Source organism: Pleurodeles waltl, chromosome 10 (genome assembly GCF_031143425.1).
Source record: "Pleurodeles waltl isolate 20211129_DDA chromosome 10, aPleWal1.hap1.20221129, whole genome shotgun sequence".
Taxonomy (NCBI): Eukaryota; Metazoa; Chordata; class Amphibia; order Caudata; family Salamandridae; genus Pleurodeles; species Pleurodeles waltl.
The window spans coordinates 995,055,308-995,078,383 of NC_090449.1; positions in this window are offsets into that span (position 1 = coordinate 995,055,308).

The following is a 23,076-nucleotide window of genomic DNA, read 5'->3' on the forward strand; positions in this document are numbered from 1 at the left end:
TATGGGTCCATTGCAGGGCTGCTTAATGGGAGTGTTGTTTGTGTTCCATGACACATCCATGCATATGTGTCTTGAATGTGATGATAATCCATTTCATGTGATGACTGGTCGTGTTGTTGGTGTTGTGTAACACAATGTTGTGTATGCTTAACTGTCTCTATGCCTGGGATGATCAGACGTGTTTTTGTGTAGTGTTGCGGTGCACGGTGTGCGACCTGCTCAAAGGGGGCATTTTGTGGCTGTGAATTTGTGTTTCTTTGTGAATGACTCGGGCTGTGTACACAATGACAGATGTAGTTAGTGGCCGTACCGTGACCCCATATCATGTAGATGATGGTGCGATTATCTGTTGCTGCCTGGCGGTACCGGCGGTACCACAGAGGTCTTTGCTCCATAGGCCCGCATGACTCATAATACAGTGGTCCGACCACCAAGCCATCGACTGTTGGAAGGCCACCACAGCCATGGCAGTGCACTGACTGCCACACATGTAATGAGGCCCAAAGTCTGCTCTAAGCAGGTGGGAGATTTAAGAATGCTCCCACCACCTAGAAGCAGACCTTTGATCTGTTTGAGCGGGCAGGGAAACAGATGAAGATATTGCTCCTGCCCTGAGAGAGCAGCATAAACATATGGTCCTCTGGGCAGGAGCAATGTTGACTCCCACAGCATGCAGAGAGCCAGTTGGGTCCCCAGGGGCCCTGGTGCTCGCCCTGCAGCCCCCAACAGGAAAATGGTGGGTGCACTGAGTAGGTACCAGGGAACCCACCTGTTATGAGGAAAGACCCCAGAAGATGGATCCCGGAGGCCAAAATAAGCTCAGGAAAGGGTCTCTGCAGCCCCCTCCACTTAAGTAACATGTTGGGCCTTAGGCGATTGGTCCCCTGGGTCCACATAGGAGCACTGCCCTCTTTAATTGTAAGAAACAGCACTGGGAAATGGGGAACCCCAGGGCCTAGTAAGGCCCCGTGGGACAACACAGCCCTCCTCCCCTTAAAGATAAATGCTCTGAGGGATGGAGTCTCTAGGACCTAATAAGGTTCGGGAGAGAGTCCACTAGCCACCCCACCCCCTTTTAAAATAGATAAGGCCCTGGGCAATTGGATCTCCAGGGTTTAATGAGATTCATGGAGGAGAGCAATGTGCCCCCCTTAATCTTTAACAAAACATGCCCTGGAGTGGGGTTGCATGGCTCTCCGCTTCATTTTTATTATATTTGGGCCTAGAGAATGTGGTCCCCTGAGGCCAAGAAGGCTTGGAGGGGGTGGCAATACTGCCCTTCTCCCGTTTCTTTTATTGTATTTGACCGAGGGGATTTGAGACATTAAAGGCTCATGGAGGATGGCTGCTTTCCCCACAACGCTTAATATCTAAGTTTTGGCTCCAGAGGATGGGGTACCTGGGGCTGAAAACCAACACTATGCTGCTGTGCACAGCATGTGGGTGGCCCCCTGCAGAAAGTTGGAAGCAGGGCCTCGCTGCAACGCAGGCGCTGTGGCTAACTTCATGCCATGCACAAATATAGGCCATGCGTGGCATGGGTTGGCTTCCTCCAGATAGCTGCCTAAGGGGTGTTGGAAGCTGGGCATGGCTGCAAACCCCATGCAGCATGTGTCAAAAGGCTGGGTACAATGCGAGGTTGGCTGTCTGCAGGGGTGTTGGCTTGGCTGCCTCTAGCTGGGTTGGCCGCAGGAATGGTTTGGCTTTACATATGGTAATAAAATATTACTTTACGTAATCAAAAACACCCTAGAAATGCACTGAAAAAAGTAATGTTAATCTTAGGTGCAGTACAAAGTTCTGTTTTTTTTTTTTTAACTTAGAAATTCACTGAATAAAACAAAGGTTAAATTAACATTATAGTTAGATAAATAAGTCAGTGACAGCATAAATGTTTTTAACAGAAAAAACACACAAATTCACCAGTTATAGTTAGCAGCGCTAACTATAACTTGTGCCCCAGCCATGCACTGCTAGTGACCTCACAAACTCACAATGTTTAATGACATAATTTATGACATCACTGATGAAAATCCAAATGACATCATTGATTTAATTCAAACCGTTAATGTTCTCACTGACGTAGACATATTAACCTATTCACCTAATTATACCATGCCTATGCCTGTATTCCTTCTTTGAGTGAATATATATATATAAAGAAGGAATACAGGCATAGGCATGGTATAATTAGGTGAATAGGTTAATATATTTATATAGATAGATAGATAGATAGATAGATAGATAGATAGATAGATAGATAGATAGATAGATAGATAGATAGATAGATATAAATATATACGTGTGTGTGTGTGGGTGTGTGTATGTGTGTGGGGTGTGTGTGTGTATATCTATCTATATATATATATATATATATATATTCATCACACACAAAAAAAAAAAAATTGGCACTAAGGTAGCTCTTGGTCCAGAAAGTATACTTTATGTTACTTGGTGTTAATCTGTTCAGTGGTTTACAGTTAGAGGTATAGGGTTCTTTCAAGTAACTATAACGTGTGCATTGGCAATGCACTGCTAATTACCCCAGATATTACAGCACTCATGACAACTTTTATAATGTCAATAAAATATCAATAAAACATTAGCAGGCAAATTATTGGAAAAAAACTAAGCATGGGGGGGGGCGTGAGTTATAGTTACCTTGAAATAACTAACTACAATTTAGGAATTTCTCTGGTTTTGTGGGAGTAAATTCAGAAACTAACCATTACACTCCTGTAACCTTCATTTTTTTAAGTGAATTGCTATGTTTCATTAAGTTAAATTTCCTAACTATAACGTCCCTCTAACATACCTTTATATATATATATATATATATATATATATATATATATATATATATATATATATAAATATATATATGAGAGCCAAAAAGAATTGTTCCACACACTCCGTGAACCAATATAAATTTTGTTATCTTATTCAAATAGAGCCACAACTGCTCTGGTTCACGATGTGTGTGTGTAATTATATATATTTATATATATATACCTAATAACCTAGTATAGACCGCCACTAGGTAATTGTAATTAGGACCATGTTTACATAGGATAAGCGTTTTTTTATTTGCTTATATCTATTGCATCGTTTGACGAATCTTAATAACATTTTCCCAAAAATGTGTTGCGGTGATTCCTGCTGTGCACAGAAAGCTTCAGGGTGATCCATCAAGTGGGGGACAAGAAATAGGGGGGGTGAGAAAAGTTGTTTTCCCCATGTGTATTCCAATAGAAGCTTTAGACACGTCAACAGCCCAAACCACTGAAATGTATCACAGCAAATTTGGCAGAAATCTAGCTTTCCGTACGCAGATTTTGCTTTTGCTTATTTGGTGTAAATCTGTTCAGCAATATTTGTGAAATTTAAGGAAATCCAAATTTGTATATCTCGCTGCAAAGTATTCACAAAAAAGAAGAGTTTAAGCAGGGAAATGCACAGCTCTGATTGGCTGCTAACACTTCAAACCAGGAAGTGTTGGCAGCCATCATGGGATTGTGCTTCAGACAATTCCCAGAAGAAAAAGCAAAAGAAATAAAAGGGCCTAGGGTATAGACACCCTGACCCCTTAACTCTGCTGGTGGGGTTCCAGAGCAAAAAGGCATTTTTTTTTTTTTTTTTGCTGCGGAATAATGATATTCACAAATTGGCAGCAAATAAATAAGAAAAAATCAAGCGTGGGCTCGTATGCTTGTTTTTTTATAAGCCCCTGGGTGGGCCAGGTCCTGGAGGCATATATAATTTTGAAAGTGGGGGGACCACTACCACTCCAGGCCAATCCTTGTGACATATGTGGGGTGGGCTCATGATCCCCCACAGTCCCAGAGACCACCACCTCCCCTGTGAAAACCTGAAAAAATAGGGAGTCAGTTTCAGAGCCCCTTAGCCACAGGTACCACCACCTCCCTGGGGCTATTCACATTGGAGGGGGGGCTGCATGGCCCCCCTTGAGGAGCCACTGATTTCCCAGGGACTGCTAACCCCCAGGGACGGCTCCTGCTATGTCCAGGGGTGTCCATTCCCAGGACATGACTGTTTGCTGTGGCTTGGCTGCAGCTTTGATGGCTGCAGCCAAGTTACAGCAAGCACTCCTCTTCTGACAGTGGAACCTGTCAAACAGCTACCGATGTCAGAAAGCTGAGTTTTCATATCTGTTCTATATAACTCGTGCCCTGAGGTAACTGTAACTTGCGCCCTGACTATGAGTGGCTAATTACCCCACAAATAACAGCAGCCATGACATCTTTGACAAAATAATTGATAAAGTCACTGTAACATCTGTAGTAAAATTATTGATGACATACCTGTGTATAGCGGGGGCGCAAGTTATAGTTACCTTAGAGCACGAGTTATAGTTACTTTAGATAACTAACTATAGCAGGTGAATTTCTTTAGTTTTGTACAAGTAAATTCACAGAACTCAACTATAATATTGTTGCAACCTTTGTTTTTTCCACTGAATATATATATATATATATATATATATATATATATATATATCACTGAAACTACTGGATGGATGGAATTACACTACATTTGGCAGAAAGGTAGGACCTGGTCCAGAAAGTGACCTTTTTGTGATTTGGTGTGAATCTGTTAAGTGGTTTTCTTGCAATTAACTGGAAAACAAATTTGTATATATAGAGATAGATCCTTCTCTGATCCTCTGTGGATTCAGAGGAAATGCAAGGCCCTGATTGGCTGGCTGCAACCTGACAGAAAAATTGGGGTGGCCATTTAGTTTCTCACATTGTCTGGGGGGTGGGAAAAAACAGTGTAAAAACATACCCCATAGGACACATGGAGAGGTACCCAAAAAATTGTCTGTTTTTTTTTGCTGATCCCCGGATTTGCAGATCCCCCTTGGACCCATGGGAAACGCAAGGCCCTGATTGGCTTGCCACAACCTGACACAGATATTAACATGTGCATTAAAAAGGCATAGAAATTCACTGAAAAAAACAAAGGTACAGGGACGTTATAGTTAGGTTCTCAATTTACTCGTACAAAGTACAGAAATTCACCAGCTATATTTAAAGTCCTTTCCGGTAACTATAACTCACACCCTAAGGTAACTATACCTTGTGCCCACTCCATGCACTGCTAATTACCCCAAATTACTCCGAATTATTGAAGAAAAAACTGTGCATGGTGGGGGCGCGTGTTGTAGTTACCTTAGGGCATGAGTTATAGTTACTTGAAAAAACACTAACTATAACTGCTGAATTTCTATGCTTTTGCACAAGTAAATTCAGAACCTACCTATAATGGCCCTGTAACCTTTATTTTTTCATATATATATATATATATATATATATATATATACATATATATATAATAATGTATACATATATGTACATATATTTTACTTGGCTACTTTAGGCTCGTGCACAAGGAAACTCAGTTTCCGAAATGGGTTGAGTGCTGTGTGTGCCATTAAAGACTCATGTTAGCAAGCCACATGTGATTGGGACTTTTTGTTTTTACTCTGCGGATATTGATTGCTTAAAGTAAGATGAAGATGATTGGAATATAGTTTACTTTATATATTTCAATATATGTACTAAGACTTATGCAAATGGTAGTATTTTCAGCGGCGTGACCTTTCGTTCCACCATCTGGTCAAAGAAGCAGGCGACATAACGCATCAGACCTTCCACCAGTACTTTATTTTATTTTTCAAAAAAAGTGCTCAAGTGTGTTCAAGGTCTCAGTAAATTAATCATTGATCAACCCTTTTTAGCTAGGCCCATGAGCAGTTAGGTTAACTTAGGAGACAGGGGTTTAAAGCATTTAGGCCCATATTTATACTTTTTGACGAACAACTGCGCCAACGCAGTTGTGCGTCAAAAATGTTACCGCCGGCTAACGCCATTCCAACGCGCCATGCAGGCGCCTTATTAATGGAATGACATTAGCCGGCGCTGCGGACTGGTGTGCGTCAAAACAAATGACTCACACCAGGCAGTGCCGGCGTATGGGAAAATGGGGGTTGTGCGTCAAAAAATGGTGCACGTCAGGTCTGAGGCAAAATTCAGGCCTCAAACCGGATTTGCGCCTTTTCTTTTACGCCCAACCTCCATTGACATGACTCCTGTCTTAGCAAAGACAGGAGTCATGCCCTCTTGCCCAATGGCCATGCCCAGGGGACTTATGTCCCCTGGGCATGGCCATTGGGCATAGTGGCATGTAGGGGGGCCCAAATCAGGCCCCCTATGCCACAAAAATAATCGTAAAAAAATACTTACCCGAACTTACCTTTACTTCCCTGGGATGGGTCCCTCCATCCTTGGGTGTCCTCCTGGGGTGGGCAAGGGTGGCAGGGGGTGTCCCTAGGGGCAGGGGAGGGCACCTCTGGGCTCCTTCCAAGCCCACAGGTCCCTTAACGCCTGCCCTGACCCAGGCGTTAAAAAACGGCGCACATAAGGCTGTGTGCCGTTTTTTAAGGCCCACCACCTCCTGTGCGTCAAAATGACGTCAGAGTATAAATAAGGGGCCCAGGCCTTAAAGTCATTTTTTGGAAGGGAACGCCTTCCTTGCATATAAGCAACGCACGGCTGGTTCCCCCTTCCAAAAAATGACGGACATGGTGGAATTTTGACGCCCGCGGGGTCGGACGTCAAAGTATAAATATGGGGCAGGGTTTGCGCCGATTGTGCGTCAAAAATTTTGACGCACATTCGGCGCAAACAGAGTATAAATATGCCCCTTAATATCAACAAAACAGTAAATAAGTAAAACACAACACACAATAAAAAATATTTTCATCTTTAAAGTATACCATAACGAACAAATACAATGTAGGGAACAAGAGATATGAATTGTTAATGATTACATTAAAAACATGCTCTCTAGCACCTAAAAACCAATGGGCAAATTTAAGAAAAGTGGTGCTGAACCTAGTGCAGCACCACTTCCCTTGTGTCCCTTAGCACCCCTACCAAAACCATGTGTGCACTGTATTTAAAATGTGGCACACCATGGTGCAGGGTAGGGGGCAAAATGTAATTTTTTAATGCTATTGAAGTATTCTGCAGGACTAGCGCTAACATTTTGGCCTTACTCCTGCAGAGTTCATAGGGTCCCATTATAAATAATGACGCCATCTTTTAATGCCTGATTTGAGCAGGCATTAAAAGTGCCGAAAAACATGGCACAAGGAAATCTCTTAGATTTCCTTGCACCATTTTTTCACCCCCCCAATGGAGGAACGCCACCTTGCATACATTATGCCGGGCACAGGAATAATGTGGTACAAGGGTTTACAAAATAGTGCATTGCATTCATTGCGCCACTTTGTAAATATGGCATGGGGAAAATGCCACTTTAGTGCTAACTTAGTGTCAAAAACATTATGCTGTGGTGGCACTAATGTGGCACTGGGGGCTCTTAAATCTGCCTCCAAAAGCGCTAATCAGGGATATCTGATCGCACTCGACCAGGGCAAAGTCAAAAGTTGAGGCTGACCATGATGGAGCCCAGCTCGGATACACTGAGCGGGAGGCCTCAGTCAAAGTTTTACCTCCACACTTGAAAACATTTCTAGAGCTTTTCTTCTTCGATGTCACACAGTCCTCCTCAGCGATCCAATTTCAATGCAACATCATCAGATTGACTTTCTGCGAGCCCCCGGTCAAATCCTGGAAGTCTGGAGGGACAAACCTGAAATGCAGGCTGGGTCACGGTTGAAGATAGCCTGCTTAACTCTCGATGTTGGGTCAGTCCTCCTATGGAGCTTTTTTCAGAGTTGGTCCAAACTTCTCCAAATGTCTAGATCTTCTTCCAAAAGTTCTTTTTGGGTCCTTGAAGTGTCCACAAACCTGATCCATGGTTCCAGAAGCTCTGAGTTGCTCCTTGGAAGTTGGGAATACAGTTCTCAAAATGCAACTGGTCAGAATCCTCAAATGGCCATGGGAAGCTAGTCAGCTAAGCTCTACTTGCAGGACTTGATACAGGGGAATCTGGTCAGCTCCTTTGTACCTGTAGCTTATAGGGAGTCCACTCCTGGAGTTGCAGAAGCAACGCAAAGACCTGTTCTCATTGAAGCCCAAAGTGTGCAGCTGGTGCAGTCCTTGTGATTGCAGTGTCCAGATGCCAGACAGGGGTCCAGCAGGGCAGTCCTTCTTCTCCAGTAACTTCTTCCAGCAGGGTCTGAATTGTGGGGCAGCAGTGTCATATTTATTCTTGCTGTTGGGTCGGCAAGCAGGGGGTGCTCCTGTCGAATGGGGTGCAGGGTGACACCTCTGGGGTGACCACTTCCTGTGTAGTGTGGCAAAAATCAATCCAAGAAAGCAAAATTCTCAAAAAATCCAAGATGGCAAAAAATCATCCTTAGAGGTTAGATCTGGCTGAGCCCACCCACAGGTGTGGTTAACTTTTTCTTAACACACCCCTTTCAGCCTCTCATCAGTAAGGCTCCCATCTGCCTGGGGAAGCAGGAAATGGCTGAGGTCCAGTTTCTGTCCCAAGTGGCTTTCCCTCCTCTGGAGACCAGTTTGGCTACCCTTCCCCCATCCTGCTATGCCATCTGCTGCAGCAGTTCTCCGTCCACCTGATGCTTCCTTTGTCTCAGCCCAGGGCATTTCACACCTCATTAAAAAAGCCTGGCTCGGGCTGCCAGAGGCTGACCAATCAGGAAAGGGCACTAGTAGGCTGAATTTCTTAACTTTCAGAAAGAGTTCTAAAATTATTTCCTGGGCTAGTTATATTAAGGTCAACATTGGCAAGTTGCTGGATTTATTATAATATTTAATTTGGTACCACGTACCAAACTTGTTATATTTAGCTCATCTCTATTGGAAATAAGACTTTTTTTTTTTTTTTAAGTCTCCCAATGTTAGCCTATGCAGACCACTGACTACAATGAGGAAAACAAATGTTTCTGTTTTCCCTAATCAGGGCTTAGGAAACATCTTTTATAAAGCCCCTGCTTATATTTACACTTTGTCAACACCAGAGCAGTGCGCGCTCTATTGGCGACAAAAATGCAAAAACCCAGCTCCTCAAAACAACGTAATTTATGCATTGTGCTGATATGTTGTGGTTTAAACTTTTGCATTGCAGAGTTCAATCCTGAAAACGTATTTTTAATATGCTTACAAATACTGTTCCTTTGCAATGTATTGCTGCAAGTTTTCAGAGTGTGTTAGGGTGTGGCCCCTTTCCAGGGCCTTCCAGAGACTTTCCATGCAACATGCCTGGGCGTGGTTCTGGGGCTGGGCCAAGACTCTATAAAAGAGAGCCAGCCCAACTCCCAGTGCCCACTAGTCAGAGGTCCCGGTGCAGAGCAGCAGATTCTTCCTGAGCTCCTGTCCCGGCGGCCTATTTGGATCTTCCAGTCTTCTGCCCTTCATCCTTCATTGGTGATCATTGTTCCAGGCGGTAAGACGGTGGTTGGACTGTCTCATCACCGTTATTGAGAATTTTCATATTCTTGGTTTAATTCTTAAATGAGTAAGAGATTACTTGCGCGCTACCATTTCTTGACATTTATATGGTAGTTTACAAATAGGCAAGATGCGCAATTTGTTTCATGAAGGTTTGACTTTGTTATACATTGCGTGCTACCATTCCTTGACATTGGCATGGTGGCTTAAGAATCGGCAAGAAGCGCAATTCGTTTTATGGTGTTTAGACATTGTTGTCCATTGCGCGCTACTATTTCTTGACATTTACATGATGTTTTACGAATTGGCAAGATGCGCAACTCGTTTCATGAGGATTTAACTTTGTGGTTCATTGTGCACTACCATTTCTTGACATTTACATGGTGGCTTAAGAATTGGCAAAAGAAGCGCAATTCGCTTCATTGTACTTTGATCTTGTTATTTATTGTGAGCTGTTATTTCTTGACATTTACATTGTGTTTTACGAAACGGCAAGACGCGCGATTCGATTAATGATGATTTGACTTTGATATTCATTGCGTGCTACCGTTTCTTGGTATTTTACATGGTGACACTCGAATCAGAAAGATGCACGATTCTCTCCTTGAGTTTATTTCATGTTGTTTATTGTATGCCCCTATTCTAAGATATTTATTATGTAATATTCGAGTTGACAAGTTATGTGATTTGTTTCCTGAATCCATATTGTGTTATTCATGGTGCACAATCCTTTTATGGGGTTCACTATATATATATATATTTCTGCAATATGCGCAATTTGTGTTGAAACATTTTAAGAGTACACAGAAGGCCAGAGTTTCTAGATGCAATATTGTATGGTCCTAGTATACATTCTCAAAACAGGATTTCTATGACTGGTTTAAAATTTAGTTGACAGAATGTTTTTCAGATTCTCATGTAAGGGAAAGTACTTGAATAAGAAAGCTTTCATTTAATTCATCTTGATTCCCCTACAGGTATCCGGCCATCTTGAAACTTAGTCATTTTAAACTTAACTCTTAGATTGTTCATGTTTTCAGAGTGACTAGGCTTAGAATCATAGTCTAGTATTGATTTCAGGAGATATAATTTTCATATTGTGTGTTCTAACCTTTTTTTTACGACAGGTCTCCTTCCCAGCTGTTCCATTCCTAATCCCCTCTTCCCCTCTTGAACTCTCTCAGTCTCTGTGATTTATCTATCAGAGTCTTGGAGCTGTTCAGTGGTGGATGTGTTGGGATCTGGAGACTCTGACACACTGCACCCAAACATTGGGGCACCTAAGCCAGAACTCATGGGTGACATATGCAGAAAAAAGGTAGTGCAAGACTTTGGAGGTATTTTTACTTCCAAAGTAACATTTGGGGTTAATTGTAACTTAAAAGCAGCCAACAAGGCAGGCCTGCATTTACAATGACACTAGACACCACAACAGTGCACCTACGGGGGTACTAGTTATACTGGGGTCCCTAAACCTGCATGCCCTACCATGTACTAGGGACATATGTGTAGACTGACAGACCCAATTATAACTAAGCCTAATTTGCATATACCATTTTAAACAGTGCACTAGCCATAAGACTTGTTAGCAGTGCACAGTCAGAAAACACCAGTAGCAGCTAAAAATGGTGGCAAAAAGGTAGGGTGCTTCTGCAATCAGCCTAGTTTCCTCAAAGTATGTGTTTAAAATGAGTAAAACTATAAAGAATTTTGCTTCCTTTGCATTTTTACCAGGAGGGAGTTGGATGTGCCTGCCTGATCCACAAAGACATGTAAGAGCATGTAAAAGAGTACTCCTACAGAACTACTTCAAAACCTCAAAAATGCTTTTGTGAATCAGCACATCTGTTTGGTGCTGCAATAACCCTGACATAGACTAGAGCACATGTAGAAGGCACGTTTCTTGATTAGTTAAAAATAAAGCAAAATATACCCAAATTAATGAAATGCACAGATAGAAATAAAATATTAAAAGCTGTCACAAAGTCTATCGGCTAGAAGTACCAAATGGAAAATTATATCAAGAGCAAAATCATTTATTAAAACCATGTTGTGTTAAAATTCTATGTTTGTCATATATGTTTAACTCTTACTAGTGCTTGCACCCATTCAACTAACTAACATAAGCACTTGTTTTTCGCATATTTGATTTGTGCAGAACATAATGCTCAAACTATTCAAGGAATATGAGCAATATTTATAAGAACATTTATTGCCAATGCATCTTTAAATCTTAACATTTCTAAACACCATGACTAAAAGCTAGGTGCACTTACTGAAATGTTGAAACGTAAATAAATGGCATGTCTGAATTTAGCCAAAATCTTCACAAGACCACCTACTGTAAAAATGATCTGCTGGCACTGCACACATACAGCTTTGAAAGCAGCATGGGGTTAAGGAAAGAGAGACAGGGAGAGAGATCAGAAATGCTAACAGATTATTCAGAAAAGCCTTTTGACTTGTCAGTCGGTTGAGCATCCAAATATGTTTCACATCATCCTGGCCTTATGTGTCTAACACTCTAACATGCAGTACCCAGAAGATACAGGAGGTAGCTGATCATTTCATGTGTCTTGCAACATGAATTTACAATACAAGTAACTAATATCATCTTTTATTGATTCATTTGACATTCATCACAATGCTCATGAAGTTGTTTTCATATTCATTTTACAAGCAGTGGTGTGAGCCAATGCATTTTGAAGTCCTTAGCTTCCAACTTTCAAGTCCTTCATTTACACTTGTTTCTCCAAATATTATCAAATATAAAATTCAACACGTCAATCAAAGTGCTTGTGTTCCTTTGTGAATTTGGTGCCAAATCTAATACACATTTCTGCAGTCACAAGTGGTTGGAATTGCTGTTTGCAACCACAAAAAATGTTATTTACAATATAATAAAGCGACTTGAGGAGCCTGTACATGTTTACCCCATCCTAAAAAGACTTTGCCTCTCTATACCAAATTGCTCTTTAGGAGAGGTGTGGTTATGTGGTTTCTACTATGATACTAGGACTGTGTATTAGGACAACAGAACTTTGGAGTTTGAGAATGTGTCTGCCCACACTGAAAGAAACTGTTGACCCGATTTCCAGCTATCTCAAAGTGCTTCACCTGACCCCCAAACCAACCGGGGTGGAAGGTGATTGCAGCAACCTGAACATGACACTCCGACTCCCCAGGGAAGTTGTGGAAACAGATCCCACCAATTGGTTGTATTACTCATGCGTGACCAGGCGAGACACAACAAGTTGCAAGAAAAGTTTTCAAAACATTTATTAAAGCAATCACAATCTGGCACAAAACAAATGAGTTGCAATACCTAGGCAGATGAAACAAAGCAACGTAATCAGCACTATAAACATGGTAAAGAGATAAACAATCCAACCATGGTGAATGTGATTCTAGATATTCTAGAGGTGCTAGAAGTTCCTACCTAAACATTAAACTAAACTGGAGAGCATAGCAGGTGTACTCTTCTACCTTGCCCAATCCAAGGGGTTAGACCTGGCCCCAAACCTGAGTATAGTGTCAGGAGTTGGCCTGCTGTGTTGTTGGCATTCCTTTCAAGGGGTGGTAGATTAGCACCAGCTGAACAGCATGTTGAACAGCATTCGTCCCACGTTGGTCATGACCAGAATGCCCTCTGCCACTCCTAGGGCATCACTTGTATAATAAAATCATACTGTATTGGAAACACAGTCCTGATGTAATGCTGTGCCTAAGTCTTAGAAGCTGTTATCTCAACTGGCAACACAAACTAGCATATTGTGTACAGTGTTCTTAGCCTTGGACAGAAAGTGCTGATTACATGTTGTGCAAAGGCAAACTAAGCAAGCAGCGTGTGCTCTATATTTCCTATAATTAAACTTAGATGACTAATTGTGTAAAATGTCAGTGCTAAAAGCAGCCTTACTAAAATGAATAAAATATAAAATGAAGCCAAATGAAACGAAAATGAGGGAACCAACACGGGTTCAAGAGGTCAACACTACAGTGTATTGCAGATATCACCTCCAACTGATATTCAGCACTAGAGAGCAATGTTATGTGACAGAAATCTAGTTGCAAAACTTTGGCATTGCATTGGGTAGCTAATGCATTCGCAATAGGGAAGGGGTCACTGCAAGACCTAATCCCCTTGTGAATGTAAAAAAAACTTGTTGGGGAGTAGGCAAATGTGGAACCACTGTCACCTCTCAAACAAACATTCATAAAAAAGCTAACTATTTTTAATGCAGCCCAGTTTCCTCAAACGAAAATGGGGTGCATGTAAAAAAAAGGTTTACTTTATTTAAAGGCGTTCACAGCCTAAGAAGTCAGATGACCCTAACATGCTACTGTTCCTGTGATGGCCACCAAATTGAGGGAGCTGCAATTTAGGCCTACCTAATGAATATTTGAGAGGTGGGGTTGAGTCTTAACTAATCCATATTTTAAATGTTACGAGCTGACCTATTAGAACATTCATTGGTTTGTAAAATTCTTTACTAGTCACATAATACTTTTCGCAAATAGTAACCAGTTTTTTGCAACCTACTTTAAGTAAATCAGATCCACAGTTAGACCATCTTTGTTTTCAAATGCCTGAAATTAAGTCAGAACCAGTTGGTAAAATCAGTGTATGGACAGACTTAATTTATTAATGGTAGTGAGAGAACGTAGCTTATATAATCAATATTAACATGAAATGATTATGAACTAATATGTAATAATGCCACATAGAAAATGTATTAATTTGTTTTGCTAAAACTTGCATTTGAAATGTGCTCACGGGGAGTGGCCGTCAATATACACGGGGACTAATGAAACTGACTAATATTTATGAAATGTTTTATTAAAATGTGATTTTGCATTAATATTGAAAACCTATATGCTATTTATTTGCTAATAAATCATTAGACCTTAGTTAGCATGAGTCGAGGCCTACCTGCCTGACTCTCATATCAAATGTGTTTTTCTAACGTGCAGTGTGCTGACTTGCTGAAGGACATGAACTCTTGTTTTTCTCCAAACTAGATGCTGAATGTAACTGTAGTAGACCCGTTCTCATGGAATTCAACTTGCTTGTAGAAATATTTTAGCTGAATGCAACACTGTAGACTACTAGCAGGTACAAGGTCGCCTGAACCGGTACAGACAATGGAGCCACTGACTGAAGATGTGCAAAGGACCACAAGAGTATGAAATCATACCGGACATTCCACCCGCTAAAGACGTCAATCATAAGGACCAATAAAATATGTGAGAACTGTTATGGGGTGCCAAATTCGATGAGCTAATATGAAGACAATTGGATAAAGATAGTGGGGTGCAACCCCTTGTCCAACCAAATTTTAGTGGAATGTACAACGAAAATGGGACAAAAACCCTTGACACCAGGAAGTAAATTAGACAGGAGACTGGAGACTAGAGAACAGAAGAGAGAGAGTTAGGGAGATGCTGATGCGATTTGCTATGATCCAGACACTTTGTCACTCTGATTGAGACTTTGCTGTTTGGTTCTTAAAACCATTCTTGCCTTAATATTGCCCGTTTACACTTTACCTCCTTATGATAGAAGTGCCCCCTTTTTACCTGATTGCTGAGTTAATTGCTGATGGCGAATCAACTGATGTCCTGAGGACGAAGACCGAACCTGAGTGCTGACCCAATACGGAGGGTAACTATATGACAATGATATTGCGATTGTCTGTTTGCTTTTCCTTTCTAGGTACCAACTGCTTCTTTTGACAGAGACCATAGCAAGATGTTTTTCCCAAATTGGTGTTACTAAATTGTTTTGCATGAAGCCCAACATGCCAATGCTAATTCGAGGTTAGGACAGGGATTCACTAAACTGACCCAAGTAGACAAATGACCAAATCTATGCTTTGTTGAATAATGCACTAATGTTACTCTGCTAAGGATAACCTATGTTAACTCTGTGTTATGTTCTACTATTTGTGATTCTTGCTTTGATGAAATCTTATCAGAGTTGCCATATTGTGACTATGCCATTGTGTTTCTTGGGTTTGAGACTAATAAACTTGCTAGTAGAATTGTAATCAATAGGGAATAAACTTCATATAATAGTACTAAACTGGTGTGGTTATTCATGACTGCAAGGTCATGGTGGTTTCTGAGTTTTATTAAATGTATTTGACTAATTTGAATTGTCGTATTATTGTGAACTTTGATGGCATTATTGACTTATTGATTGACATGTTGATTAGCTATCTCGTCCTAAGGTGTCTTCAATCAGGGTCAAAAGATTCATTAGCTTAAAACGAGTCCCAAAGTGAGTAAATTAGTCATAAAGGGATGCGTTAACAGTTCCAAAGTAAAATGTTGTTCGGTCCACAATTGGGATAGGATTGCTTTAGATGACAAAGCTGGCATTTATATCGATTATTCTGAGATGAATCTAGGTCTTCAGATAGCAGATAGGATACTTCTCATTAGAGAGTTTTTTTTTACTTTTGAAAAACTGTGGTGGGCAGAATCATTTAAATATATCACAGTTATATTGCATTGGCATTACATTGGTTGATTCCTTAACTTCTTAATTTCAAACATACGTCCTGAGTCTATTCATAAAGATATATATGTAGGTCCGCAGTGAAGGGAATTGTATATCATTGTTAAGTATAGATGTAAGAGTCATATAGGAAAGTGAATGCAGACCGGAAAGAATCATACAGCCATAACTGAAAACAAATTAAGGGGTAATTAATTCATTAGTCACCGAATCGAGTGAATATTTTATGGATCAAATCTGTTTATTTGTTTCAATTATAGAACATCACATATACAATACTACTCAATATTGCCAAAAGGCTAATTTCAGCTTACTTCATGCGAAACAGTAAAAAAAAAGAAAACGGTAAAGATTTAAAACAACTACGTTTCCCCACTTCTGGCTAACAATATGGTGATCAAACAATCTCAGGCTCTTATACCATATAAATCTAATCCTATATATACATCTCCTTGCAGGTGCAATCCCCAAGAGTCAGTTCAAATTCAAAACCCTCAGATAAGTTGGGCATGTCAGCTCTGGAAACTCCCCGGACAGGATACATAAAAATGGTTGCCAAAGTTCTTTAAAGTCCCACTCCGCTGCTGAGAAGTCAGGGTAAGCTTTTCCATGGGGAGGATAAACCAGAGCTTATGCAGCCACGATACTGCTGTTGGGATCCGCTCTGTCCCCCACGCGTATAACAACAGCTATACTGCTGCATTCAAAGCTAAAGCCATCTGCCGGCCCCTCAATGATCTAAGAGGAAAAGTGAGAGGATTGGGAAGGCCCAGTAGGACATAGGCAGGAAACCTAGGGATCTTAGTGTCAAAAGCTTTGTCCACAGTGTCTATTATGTCCTTCCAGTACCGGTGTAGTTTAGGACAATGCCATAATAAATGCACAAGGGAGCCGCCCCGCAGCCCCTCCAGCAAAGATTAGATTTGTCATGATCCCAAGCATGGATCCTATTTGGGGTATAATACCAGGATACCAGGAGGAGGCCACCTTGTAGGCTGTCTCTGGACCTGCTGAATTATAAGCTGTGTGATGCGCCCTATAAAAGACACTCTCCCATTCATCTTCCGATAACTCCCTCTCTAGTTCCTTCTCCCACCTCAATTGCCCCTTGGTTGAGCGGGCCTCACCCGTAAAAGAACATAAAGCTCAGAAACCACGCTCCTATAACCCTTTTTCATTAAAATCCATTTTTCAAACGGTGTTAACGGTCTATCTATTAATATCCTATTGGCTGGAAGCAGGGCCCAGTGTCTTATTTGATAGTACATCATCCTGTCCTCAGTTAGGCCATATAGATCCCTCAACCGGTCAAAAGGGATAACCCCCTGTTCATCGAATAAATATCCCACCCTTTTGCAGCCCCCCTCGTACCACCGACGCAATGCTTCAGACTGTAAGCCCGGGCCAAAAGCGGGGTTCGTGCCCAGAGGAGTCATTGGGGATGAGAAAGTCGTCAAAACCACCCTGTCGGCCACCCGATCCCAAACTCTCATCGAGACCTCCGTGACCGGCGACACGTACAATCCCTGCGCCCTGTGCCAGCACTTAAGCCAGGGTTCCTTCCATATGTGGGAGCCAGCCACAGCCTGGTCCATAAAACACCAATGCTTCTCAGAAGTCGGTCGACTCCATTCCAGGAGGAAGCGCAGCTCTGCTACTTGGAAGTATCGGAGGAGAAAGGGGACAGCCAACCCCCCTCCCGCTTGGGGCGATACAAGACCTGCCGCGATAACTGCGCCGCCTTCCCCTCCCATATAAATCTTAGAACCGCTGTTTGGAGGGTCGCTATCATCCGCGGTGGAGGCTCCAACGGGAGCGCTTGAAACAAGTAGAGTATACGTGATAGGACAGTCATCTTCACTGCCGCGACTCTGCCCAACCAGGACAATTTAAGTTTCCCCCATGTCTCTAAGTCGCGCTGTACCTCCCGGATTAGTTTTGTATAGTTCAACATCGCAGTACGGGCGGCTGTGGAGCCCAGCTCGATCCCCAAGTATGGGAGCCCCGAGGAGGTCCATGTGAAATGGAATCGGGCCTTCAGGTCCCGTTCATGCTCCTGACTGATAAACTTGCCCATAGCCTGCGATTTAAGCATGTTCATACGAAATCCCGAGACCCGTCCAAATTCCTCTAAAACACCCATTAGAGGTCATAGGCTCCGCCAGAGTAAGGATGACGTCGTCCACATATAGGGATATGAGATGTCCATCTCCCCCAAACTTCACACCCATGATCTGAGGGTTATCCCAGAGCCTCTGCGCCATAGGCTCCATATAGAGCGCAAAAAGGAGGGGCGAAAGCCGGCACCCCTGCCTAGTCCCTCTTTGGACGGCGAACGGCAAAGAGAGTGTCCCATTATCTCGAACCACCGCCCGAGGCGCTTGATAAATGCATCAAATCCATGCCATGAAGCCCGATCCCAGTCCGAAGCGTTCAAGCACTTTGAACAAGTATGGCCAATGAACCCTATCGAACGCTTTTTCAGCATTGATAGATAGGAAGCGCGCCGCCCTACGAGAACGTTCGGTTTTATCCAAGAGGTGAAGCAGTCGCTTGGTATTTTTGCTACATTGTCTATGCAGTATAAATCCCGATTGATCGGGGTCCACCAGCTCCGGCATATAATAGTTGAGATGATGTGCCAAAATGCCAGTGAATAGTTTAGCGTCAATATTCAGGAGGGAGATCGGCCTATACGAGGCACATTCCTCCAGGTCTTTCCCCGGTTTCGGGATAACCACGATGGTAGCGTCTAGCATACTAGGCGCAAGAGCACCTGTTTGACGAAAAGAGTTAAAGAGTTGCACCAGAACGGGAATAAGTTCTGCGCAGAAAGATTTATAGAAAAGCGCAGAGAAACCATCGGGCCAGGCGACTTCCTATTCTGCAGCCGGGCGATCGCTGATATAACCTCCTCTGCCCTTATGGGTAAATCTAACGTGGTTGCCTCTCTCAAAGACAAGTGGGTGATTGCTATGTCCTCTAAGAAGGATTCTGGAGCCGAGGCAGCGGGCTCGTCAGCCCTATATAGATTCCGATAGAGTTCCACAAAAGCTTGCGCTATTTGGTCACTCGTGTGTGCAACTGCTCGAGAGGGGGAGCGCACCATTTTTATCATTGATGCTGCACGCTGCACTCTCAACCTATGCGCCAATAACTTCCCGCACTTGTTGCTTCATACATAATACTTGTGTTTGAGACGGACCACCGCATACTCTGCCCTGTCCCAGTCCAGCCTCCTCAGCTGCTTACGGACCCACTCGAGCTCTCTCCATATTCTAGGAGCACCAGTGTGTTTATGTGAGTGCTCTAAAACACTCACCCGCTGCTCCAGGCCCCCCCTAAGTCGACGCCTTGCCTTGTTGTCCCAAGAAGAAAGGGACATTACCTCACCCCTCAAAACAGCTTTCAGTGCCTCCCACAGTGTTACAATGCTTATTATCCCCTCATCATTAAAGCTAAGGTAGTCTATTATTGCCTTTCGAATCGCCTCTACCATTGCAGCGTTCTGAAGCATCGAGTCCCTAAATCGCCATCCCGATGTACCAACCCTCTCCATGTCCATGTGGATTTCAACTGTGATTGGGGCATGATCCGACAGGGCCCGCGGCTCAATCGTCGAGTCTCTAACCCTGGGGAGAAGCTCCTGGGATACCAGAAAAAGGTCCAACCTAGAGTATGTTTTGGTTGCTGATGAGTAAAAGGAGTAGTCCCTCAGCGATGGGTGCGCATTCCTTCATACATCAACCAGACCACACTCACTCAACCACTGCCGCCCTGCGTCCGAAAAGGACCTCGTCTGCCCATATCGATGACCTGAGCGATCCAGGTCCCCATCAATCACCAAGTTAAAATCGCCCCCCAGCAGTAAAGCACCATCAGGGGACTGGAGCAGCGGAGTCAGAGACTGTCTCAGGAAGGTTTCTTGTTGGGAGTTAGGTGCATTAAGGGAAGTGATTGTAAAGGAAAACCCCCCAGTCTAAGCCTCATGGCCAAAGTCTTCCCTGGGACCTTGTACAATTGTGATATCACTTCCCCCTGAAATGAACGTGCTAAAAGTATCGCCACCCCTGCATGCTTGGACGGTAGCGAGGACCAGAACTGCCTGGGGATCCACTTAGAGCGCATACGGTAGGTATCTGTAGAGACAAGCTGCGTCTCCTGCAAAAGACATATATGACTCCCCGATCTCTCTAAAGCTGAAAGGATGGCTAGCCTCTTGGTAGGATTATTGATCATAGCCTATACAGAGGGGAGCAAGCAAAGGAATCAGGGACACAACAGAGGACTACCACCCACATTCATATCTAGACCATCTAGAGCACCCAGACCCGAGGATATCTCCACAAGAAGCCAGCATTGCAGGGAAACCCAACAACAGACAACTAATAAGCACAACAGGTGCATAGAACACAAAAGTCCTCGGTCGTCCATACTCGCGAGGTACAAACTCCACAGGGCAGTATATCCAACCAAATCAAGTGAATAGGTCCGCTGCCCCTGCCGCCCTGACCCTCTTCAACAATCAGCATATTGTTAGCAATGCGGCCAAAAGCAATCCCGGGCGCCCCCCGGTGTCCACTCTAGGCCGAAGTTCCGGCGGCCACATTGTTCAAAGCGGCCTCTCTCTCTGACCGCAGCTCAGAGGCCGTCGGGCGCTGCAGTTTCCTTTTCTTCTCTTTTCTCCGCCAATGAGGGAGGCCTCCCACCTGCAGAGCTGCCCCCTCGCTCGCCTCCGGGCCTATGTCCTCCAGACCCAGGACACAGCTAGCCTCCAAAATGGACTTCACCTGCCGGAGCTGCTCCTCCCAACGGAAGACCAGGCGGAAAGGATTGGCCCAGGAGTAGGACACATTGTGCGCTCTCAAGTGGTCCGTGATCAGTCTGAACTCCCTCCACCTCTGCAAAGTCCCCACAGATAGGTTGTGAAATAGCTGGAGTTCATGCCCTCGAAAGAGAACACTCTGGAGGCTGCGGGCCCGCTGTAAAATCTTTTCTTTAAGGACAAAATTGTGGAGACATGCTAAAATGTCAGGGGGGCGGTTTCCAGGACCTCCGGCGCACCCAACTCGATGTACCCGGTCCAGGACTACCTCCAGTGTCTCTTCCGTGCCAAGCAAGGAGCGAAACAGGTCCACCACGTAGGCCCCAATGTCCTCTTTTCCTACGCCAACCGGGGCCCCTCTGATACGAATATTTTGTCGCCTCTAGCGGTTTTCCAAGTCCTTAACCGCCATCTGGAGGAGGTCCTGCAGCTCACGAAGGCGGACTACCTCCCGTTGAAGGCCCGCCACCTCTTTACCGCAAGGGATCTCGTTGTCTTCTAGCTGCGATACACGTTCACCCATGGAAGTAACATCTCCCCTCAACTCCTTCACCTCCTGTGAGATGTCCCTACGCAGCTCTTGAATATCTCCCTGGAGCGACTCAAACAGGGAGGACAGAAAGCCCTTCGTAACAGGAGAATTCTCCTCTAGGTCCGTTTCCACCCGACTCTCCAGGGCCCTCGTCTCAGGTAGGTCCTCCGCCACAGTCCCAGATGTCAAGCGCGTCCCTGCCAGCATATCCCTCACTGAGCCCTCGCGCTTGGATTTTGATGTCGCCATGGCGTGCCGGCCCGATCACGCCTCGTCCATTCAATCCTGTGGTGCCTCCAGGGATACGGTGCGGGTCTTGTCAAAGTATGCCGCCCCGTCCAGGACCGCGCCGAAGCTCCACCCCCCAGAGCCACCCCCGGCGGCAGACCGCTCCAGCACCCTTCCAAAAGACTGCAGGACCACTCAGATAAAAAGATCAGATGGCGGGGTAAAATAACCGGAGGCCAATCTTCTAGGCCCCTACCTTCTCCTGGGCCTTGCACTGCAAACTGCGCCAATCCAGAGCGTCAGGGCGAGGAGGGCCTGTTTATTCCTCCCGGCCCGGCCGATCACAAGGGAGCGCCGCCCCCGGCGCTGGGTCCCACGGCGCTATCAAGCTGCTGTGGGGCCCAGGGGGGACCCCAAGGCCCTCAGTCCTCGGCGCCACGCCTTGAATGACCGGCGGAGTGAGGCCCGTCTCGCGGCCCAGGCCGCCTCACGTGCCGCTCCAAGGCCCCGCGGAGCCGGCTCTCCCCGCAGGAGCGACACCACTCAAGCCCGGCCGCAGCCGAGCGAGACATACACCCGGGGGGTCCTCACAATGCGGAGGAGCCTCCAGGCTTCCCCCCCACGGGTCGCGGGGCACTTTGTAGGATCGAGGTGGCGGAGCGCACACGGACACGTCCTAGCGCTCCGCCATCTTGGACACGCCTGAGTGAATATTTTAAATCAGATTTTCTATTCTTTTAAAATCGCTATTCGTTGTCCCATTAAGTACTTTCATATTGCTGTTGCACTGAAATTAGCATATGAACACTCACAGCTTTGCTGGTAAACCAGTAAGAAATTGTCATACATACCTACCAGTGTGTCCTGGAAGTGGGCAAGGGGGCAATGGAAAAAGACTCTAAAGTTGGTAGGACAATATCAGTGAAAAGAGACAATTCCATGATATATTGCTCAGTCCCTGTTGGTAGACACTAGCTCTCTCTTCAATGATATTGAACAGAGCATTGATTATACTTATCTACTTAATAGATAAACAGAAAGAGCACATTGTAGATATCATCTGTGATGGAGTGAGAGCATCAGTATTAATATTTGGTCTTGAATATGTTCTGTGCAGCTTTTGCATCTTGATGACTGGACAACAAATCTAAGTCAAGGAAAGGTAGCTCTAAAGTTTAAAATATTATGAGATACACATTCTGGAGCCGACCATGAGAAAAATGTGCATTAACTCTTAAAAAACAAACATGAAAAAAGAGTCTCCACCTCAATCAAGAAAGCAGAGTAAATCATTTTTCTACACTGGTAAAGAAAATAGTGACTTTAACGTGTCACCTCGTACCAATAAGAAGGCTATAATCAACTCACAGAGTACCAAAATGAGTATACTGAGAACAAGGAGAAGCTTTTACAATTACTGGTCTTTGGGAAAACATGAAAGAGTAAATTTCAAATCACTGGACCCTTCAGGTTATCTAGCAGTACGGTAAAATAGAGTTTGCATCCTTGTCAGCAAAGTTAGTTTAACAAACGTGAACCCCACGGCTCAGATGGAAAGGTTTAG